This window comes from Scyliorhinus canicula, chromosome 11 (genome assembly GCF_902713615.1).
Source record: "Scyliorhinus canicula chromosome 11, sScyCan1.1, whole genome shotgun sequence".
In the NCBI taxonomy this organism is placed as follows: Eukaryota; Metazoa; Chordata; class Chondrichthyes; order Carcharhiniformes; family Scyliorhinidae; genus Scyliorhinus; species Scyliorhinus canicula.
In genome coordinates this window covers 9,620,976-9,640,212 of record NC_052156.1, presented here as the reverse complement: position 1 = coordinate 9,640,212, position 19,237 = coordinate 9,620,976, and positions in this window count along the sequence as shown.

The following is a 19,237-nucleotide window of genomic DNA, read 5'->3' as shown; positions in this document are numbered from 1 at the left end:
GCAGAGAGTTTTAGGAGGGATTCCCAGAGATTAATACAACATTTGGTCACACGTTGCGCTGTAGCATGTGTCACACCCGCTGCCATTGCTAATGTGTTCCTGTGTCGCACTTCGCCAGTGCGGCCACAAGGGGGATTAGCGCCCCCCCCCCCCCCCCCAAAACACTGCTCAAATGAAGGAGGAAGAATTAAAATTGGGACGGGCAGCTCCAGTTGACTGGCATTGCCCAGTCCCAGATGGAACGAATGGGCCCCACCCACCTGCCCTGTGACCTACGCCTCTTTTGCAGAATCCATTGACATTCCCGCTTCAGATTGGAGGTTGCCTGTTTGAGAGATTGTCACTTGGAATTGATACAACATTCCATTATCCCACAGCCCTGGCGGTCAACTTCAACCTTGTCGCCACTCTATCTTTCACCAGTCAGAGCAAGGGTTTCAGCCTAATAGTCAGGCGAGCGCTGTGACAGGGATCCAATATTCAAGATGCAGAGGGAGTTGGGAAGGAGAGCGCTGAGTTTTATTTTAAAACTATTATAATAAGTACAGTTTACAGCCACTGTACTGAAACTGTACAGGGAAAACACTCGGTGCTGTAATCGTGATCTAGTTTAATGCAGAGGCCTATTACACGTTTATGTTTCCACGTTTTTGACCACGATGCAAACGCTCACAGGGTCTGAAGGAAAATGTCACCATGGACAATACTGACCATCCTGCCAAACCTTTATCAGGCATACGTCAGCAAACACCCCCCCCCCCCCCCCCCCCCCCCACACACACACACACACCTTGCGCCCAACACCAGTATTATTCAAGGAGATCTGGTGAAGAATCTTCAAACCCCGCACCCTCCCTCACCCCCAAAAAGACATTTTACGAAATAAGTCTGTCAAACCAAAAGTTCACCAAATGCTAACAAACTGGCATAAACCCGTCGTTAGATTGACACCAGCTTGCACTCTTAAAGCAAGGTCGGGCTTGCTGCTGACCTTTTTCTCTTTATTGGAAATAGAATTGCTTTTATTATTCTTTCACGGGACGTGGGCGTCGCTGTTGCCCGTCCCTAATTGCCCTTGAACTGAGTGGCTTGCTCGGCCATTCCAGAGGGGAAATTAAGAGTCAACCACATTGCCGTGGGTCTGGAGTCACATGTAGGCCAGACCGGGTAAGGACGGCGGATTTCAATGAACCAGTAGCGTTTTTACGACAGAAGGTGATAGATTCATGCTTACCGTTACTGAGGCTGGCTTTCAGTTCCAGATTTTTATTCACTGAATTTAGATTCCACCAGCTACCATGCTGGGACTCGAACCCGTGTCCGCAGAGATTAGCCTGGGTCTCTGGATTACTAGCCCAGTCACATTACCACTGCCAATCGCCTGTTTTTTGCACAAAACTATTGGGCTGTGCTTTATTCCATTGTGAATTCTGCTCCCAGATCTTGGGTGGCATTCCCGTCCCCTCAGGCACACCTCAACGGGAGCTGCACTCGGATAGGTAGTGTTATTCCATCCAGTTTCTTTCTCCTTCCTCCATTTTCCCTTGTGCAACCTCCCTTTCTCTGTCTACTGACACACCTGGGGCTGGATTCTCCGTCGGCGGGATTCTCCGTCTCGCCGGCAGCCCACTCACGCCCCGCGGATTTCCCAACGGCGTGAGGGTGCCCCCACAATGGGGAACCCCCATTGGCCGGTTGCCGGGACAGAGAATCCCGCTGGGGGGGGGGGGGGGGGCGTGCCGCACCAGAAAACGGGTGTGGCGGGACGGAGAATTCTGCTCCTTATTGCTCAATTTTTGTGGAGCTCAGATTTGCTACATTTTTCTCCGTCCTCACCCGGCTGATATCCAAAACACATCCGCCTTGACAATATTCTATTTTGCACGCTTTCAAGCCAAAGTGTTGGGATTCCTTGTCTGACAGCATCCTCCTCCACCACGCCCCCACTCCCTTTGACAGTATTAAACACACGTTCGATGCCGGATGCCCACCTGTTCCTATTTGATTCACCCCAGTGTCCTTCCCACCTGCTTTCAAACCTCCGCTGTATTCTGCACTGAGGGTCTTCGCCTCTGTTCCTGCCTTCTCGAGCATCCATTCAAATCTCGCCGGATTAAAACCCTCACTCCCATGTGGCCTTTTCAGATCAACAATCAGCTTGAGATTCGAAAGTAGCTGGGTGGAGTTCATGCACATTTCCAGAGGGGAGTTCTTTCGAGCTGAAGAATTGCACAATTGTTTTAGCAAAACAAACAGTCTTCCTGTAATATTGTCAAACTAAAAGGTGCTGCAGAAATATTCACTGGCTTCTGTTTGCTTATTGAGAGTGTGTGTGTATGTATATATTATATAAATATATATTATAAATGTCACCCCACAGACCAAACTTGATGAATTAAAGACTGCATACCTCTATAAATAAGTGTCCAACGCTGTCTTATTTCTTTTTTCATAAGTACCCCGCTCTTTACAAGGGGTCACGGTTTCAAGGTGAGTGGGGGAAAGTTTAAGGGAGATGTGCGTGGAAAGTTTTTTACGCAGAGGGTGGTGGGTGCCTGGGATACTTTGCCAGCGGAGGTGGTAGAGGCAGGCACGATAGCATCATTTAAGATGCATCTAGACAGAGATATGAACGGGCGGGTACAGATTGAAGTAGACCTTGGAAAATAGGCGACAGGTTTAGATAAAGGGTCTGGATCGGCGCAGGCTGGGAGGGCCGAAGGGCCTGTTCCTGTGCTGTAATTTTCTTTGTTCTTTGTTCTTCTTTGTTCTTTCTGAAAGGTGGCAAACATTTACTCTTACATTTCTCGAGGAGTTCTTTTGTCGGTGAATTCAAAATAACTAATCCTTGGGTTGGGGACATCACTGGCAGAGCCGGCATTTATTGCCCATCTCAAGATGCGCTTGAGAAAGTTTGTGACAGACCTTCTCGACTTGTTGCAGTGCATGATAGTACATTGGTTAGCACTGTTGCTTCACAGCTCCAGGGTCCCAGGTTCGATTCCCGGCTTGGGTCACTAGCTGTGCGGAGTCTGCACATCCTCCCCGTGTCTGCGGGGGTTTGCTCCAGTTTCCTCCCACAGTCTAAAGATGCTCAGGTTAGGTGGATTGGCTCGTTAAATTGTCCTCAGTGTCCAAAAGAGATTAGGTGGGCTTACGGGGATAGGGTGAAGGTGTGGGCTTAATTAGGGTGCCCTTTTCAATAGCCGGTGCATACTCGATGGGCCGAATGGCCTCCTTCTGCACCATTGATTCTTTGTGGTGTAGCCACAGATCAGCGTTGTTCAATAGTGAGGTTCACGATTTTGGCGCAGCCACTGTGAAGGAATGAACTTGCGATACATTATTTCCCTTGAGAGAAGCAAAAGGGCTGCAATAACACTTGGACGAGCTCACTGCCTCTGTTCACTTTGGTACCAAGAGTGGTAGAGTCAGTGCCCCGATCTCTGAGCCAAGCTCACTCTTGTCTATGTCCTTCCATCTACAAACGGTGACGGACAGACGGCAAACAATCCATTTCAGATGGGGGCGTCTTCATATGTTGCACCTTTGCTGGTGGCTGAACCAGCCAATCCTCGAGAGACGGGTTCTACCACAAGTGCTGCACATGAAGCTGCCAAGTGTCGTTATGGGTTGTTGTTGGCTGTTGCCAAGCCAGTGTAGCCACTGGTCACCGTAGTGTTGCAGAACAACCTGCAGGACGCGTCGCAAATTTCCTGTGTCATTGATAAGTGACTCCCAGGTGCAATAACCAATGTTGAGGGCCTTGATGTCAGACCTTACAGCATGGAGCAGAGCCTCGAGCTTGTCTGTATCTCACCGCACAGAATGTTTGTGGGAATCCATCAAACGCCATCTTGCAGACATGCCCGAGCCGACAAAACCACCTTGGTTTGATAAGACCATAAGACATAGGAGCAGAATCAGGCCACTCGGCCCATCTAGTCTACTCCGACATTCGATCATGGCTGATATGTTTCTCATCCCCATTCTCCTGCCTTTTCCCCATAACCCCTGATCCCCTTATTAGTCAAGAACCTATCTATCTCTGTCTTAAAGACACTCAGTGATTTGGCCTCCACAGCCATCTGAGGCTGTGGCCTCAGGTTCTGGTTGTTCCTCCTACTGGAAACATCCTCGCCACGTCCACTCTATCCAGGCCTGGCAGTATCCTGTAAGTTTCAATAAGATCCCCCCTCATCCTTCTAAACTCCGACGAGTCCTCTAACACACTTGGGAACCCTCTGTTTGAGAGGACTGCAGCATTTGTGAATTAGCTCAGCTAGAATATACCCAAAACCCACTGCAGACAGCGAAGAACAAAACTGTCGACCTCCTTGGTGTGGTGATATGCATCACTGTAGATACACAAGGGGTTAATGTAAGTACACGTAGACTAGCTAGACACTAGAGGGAGCACCAAAGACATGACACACAGACACTCAACCAATAGATCAGTAAGATAGGACACGACCAATGGGCATTCACGATACAGAGGTGACAGTACCACAGGACGGCATTACACCAACCCATATATAAAGGACACAGCACACATGATCTTTCTCTTTCCAGTGGAGACACTCAGTGAGTACAGACACAGGGTTGATTCAACATCACACCCACCACGTGGATTGTAGCAGACTGGTTCGTCAGTCTGAGTAGCTATAGAAGGATTAACAGTAGTGGCGAACCTGAGTAGGAGAATTGTTAATAGTTGAATAAACGTGTTGAAGCTATCTCCACGTCTGAACCTTCCTTTGTCAGAGTGAACATCAAGGAAGCAACTTACGCTACGCCAAGAGCGTAACAAGACACTTGGTTGCTGCAAGTCGGCCATGTTTCACAGCCAAGCAGGTCTGAGGTATTATGGGGAGCTGCTGATAATTGACTGCCCAGTCCATTCATGCAGCTGGATTGCTCCTAGGTAACTCTAAGCCAATGGCCCGAGGTAGACTATCTCAGAGGTCCTGTGCGTTGTTTTAGCAAGTTAAACCCCAGCATTTATCACACTCCATGCTTTGCAGTCCCTATGTCTGAGTTTAGGTAATGTGTGTGTCCCTACAGGGGAGAAAGTGTTCACGTCACATCAGGTTGCAACTCCCACCTGTGTTGGTTTCTCAGGAAAATTCCAAGGCTGGTCAATCCCACTTTCCCCCTTCCCACCACAGCATGACCCAGTGAAGACTGGTGCACCAAAGGACAGAAGGAAGATGGACAATCGGACGCATCAGGAGAGGGATCTGTGCGAGACGAGGAGCCAGTTTCTCCAAAAGAAAGAACGAGGGTGGGGGGCAGGCTCCAATTGGCTGGATGATCTGAGCACAGGGGGCAAATAGTTGCCAGAAATGACAACAAAACCTGTGTCACCATAGAAAGACGTGATTTCCCACTGGCCCCATGATACTGCCAGAGTCATGATGTGCCAAATTTCACGGTGGCTGTAGTCTATAAATGCCCTCTTCACCAACAACTCCTCCATCTCAAGCAAGGAGACCTTCTGACATGATAAAGTATTGCAGAAAGTCGCCAAGGCTCCCTAGACAGCAACTTCCAAACCCACCACCACTACCACCTAGAAGGACCAGGGCAGCAGATACCTGGGAACCCCACCACCTGGAGGTTCTCCTCTAAGTCACTCACCGCCCTGGTTTGGAAATATGCCGCCGTTCCCTCACTATCGTAGGTCAGAATTCTGGAACTCGCTCCCTAACAGCACCGTGGGTGCCCCTACTGCACAAGGACTGTAGCGGGTTCCAGATTGAAGCTCACCATCACCTTCTCATAGGGATGGGCAATAAATGTTGACCTGGCCAACGAAGCCCACATTCCCTGAGCCAAATTTTAAAAAGCTGAGATACTTGACAACACACTTTACAACTCAATTATTTACAATTCATTAATAGTCAATAAGAACTGAAAAGCTTAATATAGTATAACGAAGCACTCAGACATTTGTGGCATTTAATTATCTCTGTGATGTTCTTTCTAATCTATTTCTCTTGTGACTCACTTAGTGCGATCAATACAATTGACCAGCTGAGTTGGGCAAAGATAAGTTTCCCCGATCAGTTAATTTTTATAAAAGGTCAGACAATCGTCACTAATTTTAAGAGGAGATGCAATATATATTGTGGTCTATATTAAAACATACATTTACTTTTTGGTTGGAGGACACACTCTCATTACATTAGGTTTATATAGGGTTGTCAACTCTGGTCTGATGTAACTGGAGATCATGTGACCCTGGTTCACATACCTATTTGACCATGTGATGCTCATGATGCTTCATCCCATGACATTTGATCACATGATCTTTGCCTACCGTTTTCAAACATTTAAACATTTAGCTTAGTTGAGCGGCTGAGGACCATCAAACCCCAAATAAAATATCTTGACTTCTTGTACAATTGAATTTATAAATCAAGGGAATCATGGAAGAGCATCTTTGTCAAACTATATTCCAGATGGGATGGAGGTGAAGGAATGTTCATTATCAGTTCAGGTGGGGCAGGGGGTGGGCCACGATTTAGGTTGGAATCTAAACCCACTGAGTTTGCAGTCCAAAGATGTGCAGGTTCGGTGGATTGGCCATGATAAATTGCCCTTAGTGTCCAAAATTGCCCTTAGTGTTGGGTAGGGTTACTGGGTTATTGGGATAGGGGGAGGTGTTGACCTTGGGCAGGGTGCTCTTTCCAAGAGCCGGTGCAGACTCGATGGGTCGAATGGCCTTCTGTACTGTAAATTCTATGGAAAAAAAAAATCCTTGGCCTGAATTCCGGTCAGGGACTGGCGAGCGTTCCTTCCTCCAGATCACCCCAAAACCTCCACCCAGAAATTCCGAGCTGTGGTTTGATTCCTGACCATTTTGTATTTCATTCATGGGATGTGGATGTCACTGGCTAGGCCAACCCCCATCCCTAATTTCCCTTGAGAACATAGTGGTGAGCCGCATTCTTGAACTGCTGCAGTCCACGTGGCGTCAGTGCACCCACAGTGCTGTTACGGAGGGAGTTGCCAGATTTTGACCCACTGGCAGTGAAGGAGCAATGATATATTTCTAAGCCAGGATGGTGTGTGGCTTGGACGGGGACTTGCTGATGATGGCATTCTCAATCATCTGCTGACCTTGTCCTTCTGGATGGTGGGGGTTTAGAAGGTGCTAGCGAAGGAACTTTGGTGAGTTACTGAAGTGCATCGTCTTGTAGATGGTGCACACAGCTGCCACTGTGTGTCAGTGGTGGAGGGACTAAATATTTAACGTGGTGGATGGGGTACCAATCAAGCTTTGTCCTGAATAGTGTTGAGCTTCTTGAGTATTGTTGGAGGGCAATCATCCAGGTAAGTGTGAGAGTATTCCGTCACACTCTTGACTTATGCCTTGTGGTCATCCTTGAGGTTATCCGTTGTTAGGTTGTAGTATCTTAGGCTTTGGGGAATCAGAAAGTGAGTTACGAGAATTCCCAGCCTCTGCCTTGCTCTTGTAGCCACAGTGTTTATGTTGTGAAGGAATGTAGCTATAAATATGAAGTTATAAGAGAATCCAACTAGAAAATAAGGAGTTATAAGATTTAAAGTAGTGAAGTAGGGATTAAAGATTAAAAGCAGAGTTCATCTGCCTGACAAAGGGACAAGAGTTTTAAAAGTATATTAACATGCCGACACATAATTGTGTTCTTAAGAACAACAATGTCACGTATGTTAGCATATTAAAAACAGGAACAGTCCTTTACATTACCTCAGCAAGGCATTGATAATTTGTAAGATACTACAACCTAACAACGGATAACCTCAAGGATAACCCCAAATAACTTGTTAAATGGAATCCTGGAAACTGAGTGACAACTATCTGCATCTCTCAGCATCCTATTTGCTTGAAGGATTTTTTTTTTACATAGAATTTACAGTGCAGAAGGAGGCCATTCGGCCCATTGAGTCTGCACCGGCTCCTGGAAAGAGCACCCTACCCAAGGTTAACACCTCCACCCTAGCCCCATAACCCAGTAACCCCACCCAACACTAAGGGCAATTTATCATGGCCAATCCACCTAACCTGCACATCTTTGGACTGTGGGAGGAAACCGGAGCACCCAGAGGAAACCCACACACACACGGGGAGGATGTGCAGACTCCGCACAGACAGTGACCCAAGCCGGAATCGAACCTGGGACCCTGGTGCTGTGAAGCGATTGTGCTATCCACAAGGCTACCATGCTGACAGATAACAATGATGTTGTCCAGCATGAGTGCTCAACATGCTTCCTGCTGGTTTAGTCCTTTAAGGGACTATAAATAAAGGAACTACACAGTAGATTCAAGTCAGTTAAGGCAAATATGACTTTAAATATTGTTGGGTATCTTAAATATCTCTCTGTAACAATAGCAAGAAATGGATCCTCTAATGGAAACAAGGTTATACTTACTTTTGCCAGAACTGTCAATGTTGCAATTGAATTACTATCAAAAGTGAATTGCATGTTTGGTTCTTTTATAAACTTTTATATAATTTAGAAAATATATTGATTCATATAGTCTTCTGTATCCAAACTTGAAAACTCATCTCCATACATTCTTCGGTGGAGAGGTATATTGTCGAGGAGAGATGACTCGAGCTTTATAATATTTGGGTTATTATAATTTGTCTAAAATGTGTTTAAAAGGCTATCTGGAAGATGATACGGGCAGCACGGTAGCATTGTGGATAGCACAATCGCTTCACAGCTCCAGGGTCCCAGGTTCGATTCCGGCTTGGGTCACTGTCTGTGCGGAGTCTGCACATCCTCCCCGTGTGTGCATGGGTTTCCTCCGGGTGCTCCGGTTTCCTCCCACAGTCCAAAGATGTGTGGGTTAGGTGGATTGGCTATGATAATTTGCCCTTAGTGTCCAAAATTTTCCTTAGTGTTGGGTGGGGTTACTGAGTTATGGGGATAGGGTGGAGATGTTGACCTTGGGTAAGGTGCTCTTTCCAAGAGCCGGTGCAGACTCGATGGGCCGAATGGCCTCCTTCTGCACTGTAAATTCTATGTAAATAATCTATGACAATATTCTCTGGTGGCCCCTTCCCTTTGGGGGGGGGGGGGAGATAGATCAGTTCTTCAGACGCGTTTAAGTGTGTGAGGCTTGTTTTTCGCAACCGTGAGTGAGAGTGATCATCCGAGGAGTACGCCTGATCTGGAATATCCCCCAAAAAGGAGCTACGATTATAATGCACTTCAATATGGCTGGTCCAATCCAGCTTCTGGTCAATGTTAAACTCTCAGGTTATTGAGAGTGGGGAATTTAGCAATGGTAATGCCATTGAATGTCAAGGAGAGAGTCATAACATCCACTCATGTACATAATGAAATGCAGACAGGCAGTGATTGACACACAGGATGACCAGTAAGCATCCAACACAGTACAGCCAATCACCAGACAGGACACTACCACTATAAAGCCAGAGGGCACTAGGTTTCCCGCTCTCTCGGGACCCAGCCACTGAGATAGTCAGAGTCCACAAGCTAGCCATTGCAAACACCATGCGGTAGTCAGTAAGTCTGGTCAGGCTAGTACTAGGTCTCCAGTCAGATCAGTATAGTGTCGACCCACAGCTGAATATGGATATTAGATCTATCGTTGAATAAAACCATGTTGGATCTTCTCCAGTGTTAGAGGTCTGTTTCTAGCTTCACTGCATCAAGTGCAGTCCACATCAAACCAACCTGCCTAACAGAGAGGTGGTTAAATTCCCTCTTGTTTAAGATGGTCCTTACTTGGCACTTGTCATGGAATCCCACAGAATCTCTACAGTGCAAAAGGAGGCTATTCGGCCCACCGAATCTGCATCGACCTTCAGAAAGAACGCCCTACCTCGGCCCACTCGCCCACCCTATCCCTCTAACCCCGTAACCCCACCTAACCATTGGACACTGGAGGCAGTTTAGCAAGGCCAATCCACCTAACCTGTGGGAGGACGCCAGAGCGCCCAGAGGAAACCCCACGAAGACACAGGGAGAACGTGCAGACTCCGCACAGACAGTCACCCAAGGTTGGAACTGAACCTGGATCCCTGGCATTTTGAGGCAGTTGTGTTAATCACGACGCCACTTTGTGTGTGATGCCTCTTGTGTGGTGCAAATTTTGCCATTTCTCAGCTCAATCCTGAAGACTTTGCTGCACTCGGACATGGACAGCTTCAGTATCTGAGGAGTCGCGAATGGTGCTGAACATTGTGCAGTGAACATCTCCATTTCTGATCATATGATCGAAGGCACTTGGAATATTGCACACAATTCTGGTCGCCATATTACCTGAAGGTTCTGGAGGATTTGGAAAGGTTGCAGAGGAAGATTACCAGGATGTTGCCTGGTCTGGAGGGTGTTAGCTACGGGGAGAGGCTGAATAGACTTGGACTGTTTTCATTAGAAAGACGGAGGTTGAGGGGTTACCTGATAGAGGTCTACAAGATTATTAGACGCATGGATAGAGTGGATGGGCAGGCACTCCTTCCCAGGGTGGAGAGGTCAATCACCAGGGTGCATAGGTTTAAGATCCGTGGGCAACGTTTAGAGGAGATGTGCGAGGCAGGTTTGCTACGCAGAGGGTGGTGAGTGCCTGGAACGCGTTGCCAGGAAAGGTTGTGGCAGCAGATACATTAATGGCGTTCAAAAGGCATCTTGACAAATAAGACCATAAGACATATGAGCAGAATTAGGCCACTCGGCCCATCGAGTCTGCTCTGCCATTCAATTATGGCTGATATTTTTCTCATCCCCATTCTCCTGCCTTCTCCCCATAACATCACAGCTCCAGGGTCCCAGGTTCGATTCCCGGCTGTGTCACTGTCTGTGTGGAGTCTGCACGTCCTCCCCGTGTGTGCGTGGGTTTCCTCCGGGTGCTCCGGTTTCCTCCCACAGTCCAAAGATGTGCGGGTTAGGTGGATTGGCTATGCTAAATTGCCCGTAGTGCCTTAAAAAGTAAGGTTAAGGGGGGGTTGTTGGGTTACGGGTATTGGGTGGATACGTGAGTTTGAGTAGGGTGATCATTGCTCGGCACAACATCGAGGGCCGAAGGGCCTGTTCTGTGCTGTATTGTTCTATGTTCTATGTTTAACCCCTGATGCCTTATTAATCAAGAACGGATCTATTTCTGTCTTAAAGACACTCAGTGATTTGGCCTCCTCAGCCTTCTGTGACAAAGAGTTCCACAGATTCACCCTCCTCTGGCTGAAGAAATTCCTCATCTCTGTTTTAAAGAATCGCCCTTTTAGTCTGAGGTTGTGTCCTCTGGTTCTAAATACATGGATAGGATGTGCTGAGGGTTTTGGCCAAGGGTGGTATCATGACTGGTACAGGCTTGGAGGGCCGAAGGGCCTGTTCCTGTGCTGTATTGTTCTTCGATAGTCATTGAGGAAGCAACTGAAGATGGTTTTCTGTGACATGGACGTAGATCTGGGTCACTCATAATGATGGTCACTTGCTGCTAACTGCCTCACTCCTCAGTTCCAGCTGATGTGTGCCCGTAACTGGGAAACACGTGGCCACGTCAGGGCAGAATAACAAAGGCTTTTGAAACGGGCACAGGGGCAAAAACCCATGGACATGAGCCGTTCATTTTCTGTTAGCCCGGGGTCGCCAAACATGCCCCTTGCCAGGAAGCTGATATGTTCAGCCCTCACACGGCTTCATCACACTAAACCAATGTGACAAGAAATGGGAGCATGGCCTGTTTTCCAGACGCAACATGGTTATTTAAGGATCCCCCCCCCCCCCCCCCCCCCCACCCCAGATGGCAGGCGGGCAGGCAGGAAGCACGCACACTTCAGACCAGAACACGGATAAAGGATAAAGGCTTTAGCCTTGCTTGGATGAGGCACTAGGCACCTCCACACATGCAGTTAAAGAGCCGAATCGTGACTTCAATTCCACCGCTGCAGCATGACAATGCTGGGACTGGCCCACCATACAGTTCTCAGAATTTCTGAACCATGGCGGACGTTAGTCGATGTGTTTGTATTTCATTGCAGAGTCCCTGAACCCCCGTCAAACATTTGGAAATGCTATCAATAAAGATTTACATCAAACAAGCTCCTGATATTCATATCATTACCCTTTGTCTCCGGATCATTTATAAACCCTGGTACTATTAACCTCTCATCATTACTTCCCTGAATTATTAGTCAGTGACATTTGCGATGCTGTCTCATTCTTGGTTGCAATAATGACCTTTATTAAATTATGGGGCAAAACATTATTGTCTCTCTATTCTGCGATGGTTTATAAACATATTAATTCCCATATTGAGGCTTCAGTGTACAGATATTCAAATCAATAAATTGCTTTCTTAAAGTACAAATGAATTGATTTTGGGCGCAGGCAAAGAGTAATAAGAATCTGCATTGCAATCTTCTGCTGATGTGCATGACGATTGTTTTATTTCAGACCTCAGAGATGTTCACACAGGCAGAGGTATTAAAAATCAAATTCTGCGTCAGGGGAGCTTTACTGCATGATTCCCTCACCTCCTCCAATGTGTTGGACATTGACTATAAGCCACATCTATACACTATTCCCCCAGGTGATTTCCTTGTTGTTTTCCTTCCATTTCTCGGCAGTGCCTTTTATTCCCTTTATAATCCTTCTTGTCATGAACGTAGACCTTCCTGTATTATTCTTGTCCTTCTTTTGCCTCGTTCCAGCATCTTATAGACCATAGCCTTTCCTCTGTGGATTTCCCATCTGCCAATCCTCTGGTGTCTCCGCTGGTTTCACCATTTCCCCCCATCTCACAAAAGCTACAACAGGGAATACTCTTTGGGAAAAGGTCCCACCACGGCCGCTGCTGAAATTTAAATTGAATTCATTAATCTGGAATACAAAACTCGTCACAGTGATGGTGATTAAACTATCATCGATTGTCTTAAAAAAAACCCTACCTAGGCAGCATTTGACTGAGTATGGCATCAAGGAGCCCTGGCAAAACTAGAGTCAATGAGAATCATGGGGGAAACTCTCCACTGGTTGGAGTCATACCTGGCACAAAGGAAGATGGTTGTGGTGGTTGGAGGTTAATCATCTCAGCTCCAGGACAGCACTGCTGGGGTTCCTCAGGGTTCCTCATGGCCCAACCATCTTCAGCTGTTTCACCAATGACGTCCCTTCCATCATAAGGTCAGAAGTGGAGACGTTTGCAGATGACTGCACAATGTTCAGCACCATTCGTGACTCCTCAGATACTGAAGCAGTCCGTGTCCAAATGCAGCAAGACCTGGACAATATCCAGGCTTGGGCTGACAAGTGGCAAGTTACATTCATGCCACACAAGTGCCAGGCAGTGGTCACCTCCTACAAGAGAGGATCAAACCATCGCCCCTTGACATTCAATGGCATTGCATTCGCTGAATCCCTCACTGTCAACATCCTGGGGGTTGCCATTGATCAGAAACTGAACTGGACTAGCCACATTAATACTGTGGCTACCAGGGCAGGTCAAAGGCTAGGAATCCTACGGGGAGTAACTCACCTCCTGATTCACCAAAGCTTGTACACCATCTATAAGGCACAAGTCAGGAGTGTGATGGAATACTCTCCACTTGCCTGGATGAGTGCAGCTCCAACAACACTCAAGAAGCTCGACACCATCCAGGACAAAGCAGCCCGCTTGATTGGCATCCCTTCCACAAACATTCAAACCCTACCGATGAACAGTACCAGCCGTGTGTACCATCTACAAGATGCACTGCAGTAACTCGCCAAGGTTCCTTACACAGTACCTTCCAAACCCACGACCTCTACCATCTAGAAGGACAAGAGCAGCAGATACCTGGGAACCTCACTACCTGGAGATTCCCCTCCCAAGTCACTCATCACCTTGACTTGGAAACATATCGGCCGTTGCTTCACTGTCGCTGGGGCAACATCTTGGAACTTGCTCCCTAACAGCACTGTGGTTGTACCTACACCTCTTGGGACTGCAGCAGTTCTAGAAGGCGACTCACCACCATCTTCTAAAGGGCAACTAGGGATAGGCAATAAATGCTGACCAAGCCAGCGATGTTCACAACCCGTAAATTAATTTTTAAAACGTTCACTTATGTCCTTTAGGGAAGGAAATCTGCCGTCCTTACCCAGTCTGGCCGACATGTGACTCCAGACCCATAGCAATGTGATTGACTCTTTACTGTCCCTTTGTTCAAAGGAAATTAGGGTGGGGAACAAATTCTAGCCTTGCCAGTGATGCCCACATCGGATGAAAGAATAAAGGGAGAGTTCTGAAATTAACCCCCTTGCCTCCCAGAATTTACAGACCAGGGGCGGGATTCTTCCCTAACCGGCGGGGCGGGCCGTGACAGCGCCGAGAAGGAGTGACGTGAACCACTCTGGCGTCGGGCCGCCCAGAAGGTGAGGAATCCTCGGCACATTCAGGGGCTAGGCTGGTGCCAGCGTGGTTGGCGCCGCGCTAGCCAGCGCCGAAGGGCTTAGTGCCGCACCAACCAGCGCCGACTGGCCTCCGCCGGCCGGCGCGACTTGGCGCATGCACGGGAGCACCAGCCTGTGCTGGCGTCATCCCAGTGCATGCGCGGGGAGGGGAGTTCATCTCCGCGCCAGCCATGGAGGACCGTTACAGCGGCCGGCGCGGAGGGAAAGAGTGCCCCCATGGCACAGGCCCGCCCACAGATTGGTGGGCCCCGATCGCGGGACAGGCCACCATGGGGTGCCCCCACGGGGCCAGATCCCCCCCCCCCCCCAAGGACTCCGCAGGCTGCCCGCAGAGCCAGGTCCCGCCGGTACGGACCTGGTTTGATTTACGCCAGCGGGACCCGCCGAAAATGGGGGGCCACTCGGCTCATCGCAGGGCGGAGAATCGCCGGGAAGGGGGAGGGCTGCTGCCAACGGCCCCCGACCGGCGCGACGTGATTCCCGCCCCTGCCGAAAAAACCGTCGCCGGAGAATCCGGCAGCCGGCGTCGGGGGTCGGAGAATATCGCCCCAGTTTTATCTTGTGGGATGGGTTGGGTGGGGTGGATCTTCAGACAAACAGAATGTTAGCCACTGTCAAAATCAATAGCAATTATTGGCGCGATTCAGCCGACAAAAGTTAAAGTCCGCTTTCGGGGGCTTTTGGTGGGATGTTTCTCAGCGGCTGCTGCACCGAAATTCACCCGCTATTCACCGGCACTTTGCCGGATTTCTGGGCCTTGGGGAGTTCCTCCCCGACAGGGCCAAACTTTAGTCGATTCGGCTGATCAGCAGGGATGGCTCCTCACACATCACGGAGCCATTTGGTCTGGCAACCCCGACCTTTCCCCTCCCCCCTTTCAGACCCCCCCCCCGCTGAATTAACCCCCCCCCCCCCCACCTCAGCCCCCCAACCTTGTTGAGACCCCTGGAACCCCCACCTCACCACCCTCCAATAGACGAGGTCCAATCCCTGCCCCCCCCCCCCCCACCCCCGGCCCGAGCCTTGGCAGTGCCAACCTGGCACCTGGGCAGGGTGGCTGGGTGGCACTGACACGATGCCTGGCTGGTGTCCGGGTGCTAGAGGGAGTCCCAGGGTCTCTAATGGCTTGCGAGACCCTCCCCCCACCCCCCAATATGCCGTCACTCCTGGTCCACATTTGTGGAAACCAGTGCTAAACGGGACCCTGGCGATGGCTCGCTGCCGTGGCCATTGACTCCCGGGTGCATACAGCGTCCGGGTATTTAAATGAGCCAAAGAGTGGTTCCGGTTTTGGGATTCTCCTGCATAATATAATAATCGCTTATTGTCGCAAGTAGGCTTCAACGATTGGGATTGACCTGGTGGGCCTAGATCCGGTCCGGGTGCAACGTGATCGCTGAATCGAGCCCCAGGTGGCACAACACATTGAGAGAGTAATTGGCAACATGTACATGGTGCTGTGCTTCATAAACAGAGCACAAAGTAGAGAAGTTACTCCGAACCATTATCAAGCTCTAATTAGGTGTCAACTGGAGTATTGCATCCGGTTCTGGCCGCCACGCTTTTGGAAGGATGTGAGGGTCCATGAGAGGGAGCGGAGGACCTTTACCAGAACGATTCCAGGGAAGAGGAATTTGAGCTGCACGTTTAGGTTGAAGAAGCTGGGGTTGTTCTCCTTGGGAGGTTCTGAGGAGATTTGATAGAGGTGGACAGGATTATGAGAGGTGTGGATAAAGTGGACAAAGGGAAAATCTGTTCCCAACAGTTGCTGTCACACATTAAATGGTATTCAGTGCCTGATTGAGGTGCTGGTATTGGGAAGGATTGAGGGGGGGTGGGAGGCACTGAGAGCAAATCCTTGCTCTAGCTCCTGACCACACCCCACCAACACACACACCGCCCCCCCCCCCCCCAACATTCCATCCACCCTGTGACCCACATCGGCCCCTGCCATCACTCACCTGTGCCTGGGTCCATTGCCGATTCTGGGCCTAGTTGCACGTACTACCGCTACGTCTTCCCAATGGCGCTACAAAGCCATGAGAAGTTGCTCACCTCTGATAGGCCAGCAGCTCTCGGCTGGTAGGCGAGGGAAGGCCTGTTGCTGCCTAGTTGCTTGCCTGATTAATGCGGCGGGCCTGCCCTAAAGAGGCAATGCGGGGCTCTCGTTGGCCACGCCAGCAGCTGAGACCCCCATGGCCTTCATCACATTCATCCCAATGTCTAAGAATCACAGAAGCACAGAATTATTGCGGTGAAGAAGGAGGAACTCCGAATAATAAATTCACTGAATGCCAGTACCCCTTCTTCTCTACACAACACGGTATATTCTATTGTTTCAGATAGCAGGCTAATTCCCTTTCGAAGGTTTTGATTGAACCTGCCTCCACCACACTCTCAGGCAGGGCCTCCACCACACTCTCAGGCAGGGCCTCCACCACACTCTCAGGCAGGGCCTCTGCCACACTCTCAGGCAGGGCCTCTGCCACACTCTCAGGCAGGGCCTCCACCACATTCGCAGGCAGGGCCTCTGCCACACTCTCAGGCAGGGCCTCTGCCACACTCTCAGGCAGGGCCTCCGCCACACTCTCAGGAAGGGCCTCTGCCGCACTCTCAGGCAGGACCTCCGCCACACTCTCAGTCAGGGCCTCCGCCACACTCTCAGTCAGGGCCTCCACCACATTCTCAGGCAGGGCTTCTGCCACATTCTCAGGCAGGGCCTCCGCCACACTCTCAGGCAGGGCCTCTGCCAAACTCTCAGGAAGGGACTCCTCCACACTCTCAGGCAGGGCCTCCGCCGCACTCTCAGGCAGGGCCTCCACCGCACTCTCAGGCAGGGCCTCCGCCACACTCTCAGGCAGGGCCCCCGTCACACTCTCAGGCAGGGCCTTTGCCACACTCTCAGGCAGGGACTCCCCCACACTCTCAGGCAGGGCCTCCGCCACACTCTCAGGCAGGGCCTTTGCCACACTCTCAGGCAGGGCCTCCATCGCACTCTCAGGCAGGGCCTCTGCCACACTCTCAGGCAAGGCCTCCGCCACACTCTCAGGCAGGGCCTCCGCCACACTCTCAGAGAGGGACTCCTCCACACTCTCAGGCAGGGCCTCTGCCGCACTCTCAGGCAGGGCCTCCGGCGCACTCTCAGGCAGGGTCTCCGCCACACTCTCAGGCAGGGCCTCCACCGCACTCTCAGGCAGGGCCTCCGCCACACTCTCAGGCAGGGCCTCTGCCACACTCTCAGGCAGGGCCGCCACACTCTCAGGCAGGGCCTCTGCTACACTCTCGGGCAGGAGTCCGTCACACTCTCAGGCAGGGCCTCCGCCACACTCTCAGGCAGGGCCTCCGCCACACTCTCAGGCAGGGCCTCTGCCACACTCTAAGGCAGGGCCTCCCCCACACTCTCAGGCAGGGACTCCCCCAGACTCTCAGGCAGGGCCTCTGCCACACTCTCAGGCCAGGCCTCCGCCACACTCTCAGGCAGGGTCTCTGCCACACTCTCAGGCAGGGCCTCTGCCACACTCTCAGGCAGGGCCTCCATTGCACTCTCAGGCAGGGCCTCTGCCACACTCTCAGGCAGGGCCTCCATTGCACTCTCAGGCAGGGCCTCTGCCACACTCTCAGGCAGGGCCTCCATTGCACTCTCAGGCAGGGCCTCTGCCACACTCTCAGGCAGGGCCTCCGCCACACTCTCAGGCAGGGCCTCCGCCGCACTCTCAGGCAGGGCCTCCGCCACACTCTCAGGCAGGGCCTCCATCACACATTCAGGCAGGGCCTCTGCCACATATCAGGCAGGGCCTCTGCCACACTCTCGGGCAGGAGTCCGTCACACTCTCAGGCAGGGACTCCCCCACACTCTCAGGCAGGGCCTCTGCCACACTCTCAGGCAGGGCCTCCGCCGCACTCTCAGGCAGGGACTCCCCCACACTCTCAGGCAGGGCCTCCATCCCACTCTCAGGCAGGGCCTCTGCCACACTCTCAGGCAAGGCCTCCGTCACACTCTCAGGCAGGGCCTCTGCCACACTCTCAGGCAGGGTCTTCGCCACACTCTCAGGCAGGGCCTCCGCCACACTCTCAGGCAGAGCCTCCGCCACACTCTCAGGCAGGGCCTCTGCCACACTCTCAGGCAGGGCCACTGCTACACTCTCGGGCAGGAGTCCGCCGCACTCTCAGGCAGGACCTCCACCACATTCTCAGGCAGGGCCTGTGCCACATATCAGGCAGGGCCTCTGCCACACTCTCAGGCAGGGCCTCCATCGCACTCTCAGGCAGGGTCTCCGCCACACTCTCAGGCAGGGTCTCCCCCACACTCTCAGGCAGGGCCCCCGCCACACTCTCAGGCAGGGCCTCCGCCACACTCTCAGGCAGGGCCTCTGCCACACTCTCGGGCAGGAGTCTGTCACACTCTCAGGCAGGGCCTCCCCCACACTCTCAGGCAGGGCCTCTGCCACACTCTCGGGCAGGAGTCTGCCACACTCTCAGGCAGGGCCTCCATCACACTCTCAGGCAGGGCCTCCGTCACACTCTCAGGCAGGGCCTCTGCCGCACTCTCAGGCAGGCCCTCTGCCTCACTCTCAGGCCGGGCCTCCGTCGTACTTTCAGGCAGGGCCTCCCCCACACTCTCAGGCAGGGCCTCTGCCACACTCTCAGGCAGGGCCTCCGCCACACTCTCAGAGAGGGACTCCTCCACACTCTCAGGCAGGGCCTCTGCCGCACTCTCAGGCAGGGCCTCCGGCGCACTCTCAGGCAGGGTCTCCGCCACACTCTCAGGCAGGGCCTCCACCGCACTCTCAGGCAGGGCCTCCATCACACTCTCAGGCAGGGCC